This window comes from Silene latifolia, chromosome 4, assembly GCF_048544455.1.
Source record: "Silene latifolia isolate original U9 population chromosome 4, ASM4854445v1, whole genome shotgun sequence".
NCBI classification, from domain to species: domain Eukaryota; kingdom Viridiplantae; phylum Streptophyta; class Magnoliopsida; order Caryophyllales; family Caryophyllaceae; genus Silene; species Silene latifolia.
The window spans coordinates 43696761-43703460 of NC_133529.1; the positions used below are offsets into that span (position 1 = coordinate 43696761).

General features: G+C 37.1%; 1 long non-coding RNA gene across 1 annotated transcript; it reads left to right on the forward strand.

The window, feature by feature from the left end:
• The first annotated feature begins 2499 nt into the window (after positions 1-2499).
• On the forward strand, positions 2500-3374 carry LOC141652223 (uncharacterized). Its single transcript, XR_012547050.1, has 2 exons — positions 2500-2625; positions 2714-3374. It is a non-coding gene; the product is annotated as an uncharacterized LOC141652223 (long non-coding RNA).
• The last annotated feature ends 3326 nt before the right edge of the window (positions 3375-6700 follow it).

The following is a 6700-nucleotide window of genomic DNA, read 5'->3' on the forward strand; positions in this document are numbered from 1 at the left end:
GTTGCGTGCCTTACAAGTCCTTATGTCGTTGCACTTTATTAAGTGTTGTTTTTGAATAAATTAGTGTTGCATTTGTTTATTATAAGTGTTGTTTTGGGACGTAACGAGTGTTGCGTTTCCAAAATAAAAATGTTGCATTAATTTGGTATAAGTGTTGCTTATCAACATGAAAAGTATTGCATTAGTTCAGGAAATGTTGCTTTTTTTACATAAGAAATGTTGCATTAGAAGATAAAAAATGTTGCCTTTGAAATTGAAAAAGCGTTGCATAAACATGACCAATGCAACACTTTTCAAAAGTGTTGCTTCAGATTAAAAAGTGTTGCATTAAGCGTTGCAATGACCTAATGCAACAAGACCTGATGTAGCACTTGATTAAGTGTTGCATAAACTCTATTGCAACATTTATATGACATTATGCAACAATAGCAAAGTGTTGCTATAGAATCTAAATGTAGTAGTGAGAGGATCCGGTTGACTTTCGGACCTGGTATGTCTGGGTGTGTCCCGGTACCTATTGATGATTATTGGTATGTCTGGGCGTGTCTTGGTACCAGTGTGGTTGTCGGTATGTCTGGGCGTGTCCCGGTTCCGTGGTGGTTGTGGGTACGTCTGGGCATGTTCCGGTACTGGAGTGGTTGTTGTTTGATAGCGTCTCATTCATGTAATAGTCATGTTGCATTCTCACACACTTTGAGTTGACTCACACTTTATTCATTTATTGAAACTAACGTTTGTGTGTCTGTGTAATTGTCACCTATCTCTTTTGGGGTGGCCTGTGTCGATCCATATTATATCCATTGGTCATATGGGGAGCAGGTTAAGTACAGGTTGTTTGGTTAGCACGCGGGAGACGGGACGAGCTTGATAAGTCACGAGACGAGTCTAGTTGACTAGAAGAGTATAGATGTCACGAGTTGTACTTTTATTCATTTGTTTACGTTTCATGTAATTCATTAAACATTACATTAATAAAATGTTCTTTGAATCAAATTTTGAAACCCTACCTCGAGAAACCAAGATGGTAACGCTCCAATTATCTTGGCCGGATAGTTAGGGTGTTACAAAGTGGTCTCAGAGCGACGATTTTGGAACATAAAACCAATGAACCAAAAATGAACCTAGGAGAGTCTAAGTAAAATGAACCCGACATGAGTACAATAGGAGATCGGTTTTGGATGAGTAGGTGCCCTCATGCCAAAGCTAGTGCCTATCGTCTCAGTTGGTCACTACGTGGGTGGCTAGGAGTATGGGAAACGTTATGTGAATCGTGATATGAATGCATATGTGTTACGGTTTTAATGTATGTTTACACACTACAAGAAACATCGCATTTACCGACCGGAAATATACGACCGCAAATAACCTCGGTCGGTAAAGTCACTTAACGACCGAATTCGGTTGGTAATTAACATTTGGTCGGTAATTTTACCAACCGATCAAAAATCGGTCGCAAATGACACAATACGGTTGGTATTATAAACTTTTACCAACCGATTTATAAAGTCAGTCACAAAATGACATATATCGGTCGGTAATGGTCATTTTATCAAAATTAAACCCGACCATTCACTCCCTTCCTTATTCACTTTCACTTAGAAAATAAAAAACGTAACACACTCCTCTACTCCCTCACCACACTCTCCCCTCGGCGGCGTTTTCTTCACCACGCTCATCTCCCCTCGCCGACACGCCGCCACGACACAGACACGCCGCCACCACGCTGACGAGCCGCTGCAAATTCTCTTTCTCTCTAGTACTTCTATTTCCTAATTGATTTATGTCAGTTTTTTCCCTAATTTTTTTTTGGTTTAGGTTTAATTATTGTTGTTTACATCTAATTTTGTGTAGCATTTGATTAGTTGTTATCATTTGAATGTAATTTCAGAATTTATGAAGTTAGGGTTAGGGTTAGGAGAAATTGGTTTTTTTTTTTTAATTTGATTACTGGGTAGTGATTGAAATCTGATGTTGTTTGTATATTTGGATCAATAAGTTTTAGCCGTGGAATTAGGGTCGTCTTTTAACTTTGATGTCGACTTTTATCATCCATTACTACGAAAGTCTAGTAACATAACTTAATTGAGATTTTAATTGAGAAGCAGATGCTGGTGAAACTGCATTTAAGATCACATTTGACTTTTGCTATGACAACAACAACATTAACCTAGTGCCTCAATAGTTACTGCAAATTGCTGGGTAAGAAGGGGCGGGTGTACACAGACGACTTTTATTATTTAGGAAAAAACCTGTAGTCATGGGTAAGCATCACATACTCGTATGAATTCATATAGCAAATACCTGTAGTCATGAGGAAGAAGAAGACTAGTTCTTGTTTGTTTTATAATTTATCTATGTATTAAGACTTACATTTTTAAATCATGAGAATTAGTTCATTACATTTTCTATTAAAATTAGTTCATTAACCCAGGCTATAGGTCATATTATTCCTTGTGGTTTTTCAGCTACTCTTATTTTGCAAGTAATTTTGGTTCGTGATGTTTTTTCCAGGCGAAGGATAAGGGGGGAAAGATCCCTAATGCAGTCGAGCTTTTTCTTGATACTCATATGAAGATGATCGATGGCAAGGAAGTATGGAGCCATCCGAAAGCCAAAAAGAAATATGTAAGCATCACTATTTTAAGATATTTGACTTTTATTCAAATATTAGCTATGTTATTGTTTTAACTTGTTCTTTTTTGGGATAATGTAGGAAGATTATTTAACAAGGGTACGTGACCATGAAAGTAGAGGAGAACCGGTAGATCCTAATGCCATTTGGTTTGATTTGAATAACGGATTCGTAAAGGGTGAAGTTTTTTGTTTCGGAACGGCCGCCCCAATGTATTACACTCAAACCCCATCTACTTCTAGAAGAGGTAAGTCTTCCGCCTCCCAAAATTATCTTCCCGGTATTCTAACTCAAGCAATGGAGGCACGTGAAAGAGAGGCCGAAGAGTTTAGGAAGTTTAGAGAGGAAGCAATTCAAAGAGAAGAGCTAATCTTGAAAAGTCAAGAAGAATTGAAGCAACAACAATTGAGAAGTCAAGAAGAAACTTTGCGAAGTCAAGAGGAAATGAGACGACAAATTGAAACCTTGACTAAAATGTTTCAATCACAAACTCAATACCATTGCAATACTAACTCTTTGAACACTCCCCATAATTCCAACGATGATAATTCCGGCGGAGGCGGAATTGGAGGAGCCGGTGTAGGATTTCAATTTAGTTAAGTAAGTTTAGACTTGTTTCATTTGAATGTGGTTTAGCTAAACTTGTATGTATAAGACAATGTAGTGGTGTATAGAAGACTTGGTTGTGTAACTCGGTATGATTTTGAGACGATTTGGCAATGAATGTAGAAGACTTTGTTAATTTGAAGCGCGTTTGTTTGTTGGCAAAAATTGTGTGCTCTTGAGTTGTAGAAAATTGCAGGAATAAATCATGGCAAAATGGGAAGGCTAAATGAGTAAATATATACACAAATCTACTATAAATTACTGACCGAAAATGACATTTGCGACCGACATCATTAATTTACCGTCCAAAAACATTCTGCCAAATTCACATTCCACAAAAATTACCGACCGAATATATACAATTACCGACCGCACATAAATATTTACCAACTGAAAAAATAAATTTACCCACCGCTAATCGGTGGGTAAACTTGTTATTTTCCAACCGATGGTATATTACCAACCGTTTTTCGGTGGGTAACTTTATTAATTTACCGACCGATATACCCTTTACCGACCGATAATATCAATATCGTTGACTAGTCAACTGCTTTATATTCCTACCGATTTGATATTTACCTACCACTAAATCGGTAGGTAATTTTGTTAATTTACCGACCACTGCTATTATGTCGGTAAATTAAATTTACCGTCTATATTTACCGACCAATATTTGTCGGTCGTAAATGCCCATAAATCGGTGGGTAATGCTACTTACCGACCGAAATATAGATTTTCCGACCGTTCAAAACGAACGGTAAAGGAGCTGTTTCTTGTAGTGACATATGGCATGGAATATGATCATCAGTGAAAGTGGTATGCATACATGTGTTTTGTAACTCGTAATAGGTTTATCATATGATAGAATCGTTCGTGTAGAATATGGTAACATGTGATGGATGAATGAGTGGAATAACGTGAATATGCTGTAGATATGATTAGTGTGTATTGATATGAGGGACGGTAGTCCCGAATCTTGGCATGTAGGTATTATTTGCGTGTTTGAGCTTCCTAGTGTCGTTGTTAATGCATGAATGGTAATGATTGTTGGTAGAGTAGATATGATTATGAGAGTAGTGTACCAAAGATAGTGAGTATGAAGCCAAACCCAATCGAGTAGAGTAGTACTCGAGCGTGTTGACCAGTTACCCGACCGAGTGGATGAGTCACTCGACTGAATGGACAGTTCACTCGACCGAGTGGAACTGTCACTCGACCGAGTGGGCAAATTTAAGAAACTGGAAAAATTCTGGAAAATTTTCCACTTGATCGAGTCACCTGTCACTAGACCGAGTGGAGTTGCACTCGACCGAGCCCCCTAAGTACTCGGCCGAGTGGGCCTGTTTAGCTGAGAAATTCGTGTAAAATTTGCTTTTCTACCTTATCTTTTCATTTCTATCTCGAACCTCGTAACTTCGGCATCGATTTATCTTAAAATAATTCAAAATTTTCATATTGTAATTTGTTGTTTGCATTACACTTTGCTACATCACTTTTCTTGATTCGTTTTCTCAAATTTCGACCATGTAGTTGAGTTCATCTTCTTCATTTTGCAATTTGAAATGGTTTTATATATACACATGTGAGGAATATGAACAATTTTGATTTTTACCCAAATATGGTTTAATAGTATTGTAAAACTATAATATTATTTTTGGAATTTTGTAATAAAAAGGTGTGAATCAAAATTTTTCCATCTTAAAAGTTGACAAATTTCCCGAAAATGTTGTGAAAAGTATACATAAACTTTGATTTTACGGTCGTGACGTACTTCATTTATTCCTTATTATTCTAATCTTCGATTACAACATTTTGGGAAGTCGTGCATAAAAAGTTTTTCCGTCTTAAAATATTATTTTCGAAAAAGAATGGTATACCTACCCGAATTTTTGAATTTTCTAAGTTATGTTTTGTACCAATCGAATAGTAATACTTTGAACTTGGTCTATAGTGACATGTACCATCCTATGACAGACTAATTTGTATTAAAGTTTTTGAGAAATTTGAGATAAATGACCTTTATGTTAAAGTTTTAATATAACATTTCGCTTTTGAGTCGAGTTTGAGTAAAATTGTATTAAAGTTGAGCTTTGAAATTGCATCATTTTACAAAGTTCATCATTTTCCAAGTGTGATATTAGGGCAATTTTAAGTTGTCGGTCATGGATTTCCTATCCCCTCCATGTTATTTGATTCCCCATCCTTTCATATCCGTTCTGGCTTGCTTTAATTCCCATCATCCTTATCCGTCGAGTCAACCCATGATACCCGGGCATATAGTTGCGTGTGAGCCCAAAAGAGTGCTTTCTCGCTCTAGCCCTTAGGCATATGTCTCCGACAAGATATGTGGAATTGGACATAGTCATCAAGTTTGATAATTTGGGAACACTAGGACGGTAGTTGGCCCATATAATGCTTTGAGTATAGTGAATTGACCAGGAGAGACAACTAGGACGATAATGGAGCGCAATCAAAATTGGATATTTAACGGTTGTGTGGACTCATAGACAGTGAACGCAATTTGAGGACATGTGAGGATGACCTTTGAGCACAACTCAGATGTTTTGGGTTAGCATATGGACAAGTTAGAATTTGTAGAACGATGTGAGAATAATTGGGGAACTAAGAGTAAGAGAGAGTAATGACATGAGCTGATAAAAGTTGTGGAGAATGTGAGATGTGACTTGAATAATGGTGTAAACTTGGATAAATGGTGATAAGATTTAGGAATCCGGGATACGAAAGAGATAGTACAAGAGCGAGAGATGAGTTGGAGATTTTGCAAGTGGTAACCCGACATTCAATGAAAAATTTGTTTTAAGTTTCGAGTGAATCCATGTGAAGTGACCTAATTATAGATTAGTTGAGTTCTAATAATCGGGATATATGTAATTATGGATTTGGTATCGCCAAGTTGGTTTTGTGGTCATGAGAGTAAGAGTCTAGCATTTAATGCTTAAGGATTCAATATTATGGTTGATGAGTTTGATCATTGTGATACATATTGTGACCGTTAACCTAAGTACATAGGTATGATATGTGAAAGTGGTTGTGTCGGACTCCGACCCTGAGAGTGGTAGTATAGATTTTATGTATAAAACTGCCTCCCAAGCGTTATTGTGAAACGTCCACGGGGTACGTCGTGATTTTGTTGTAGTGCTTGAGTGAGTGATCATGTTTTTACTATTCCTTGAGAGTGATGAGTGATTAGGCCATGTCTATGAGATAGTGCAAAGCGTTGTTACCGATGTGACTAGAGTGTCGCACTACAGTGCAGTTGTTGATGATGAAATAGTATGGTTGTGTTGGTAGTATGCCTTGGATATTTTATTTAAGTTGTGTAGTAGTGATAGTCGTAAGGCCAAGAGTTTGTTTTGGACATGATCATTTGATGGTGCACCAATCACCCTTGAAGTCTATCTACATTAGTATATTAGAAGAAGTGACCTTGGAAGTGATTTT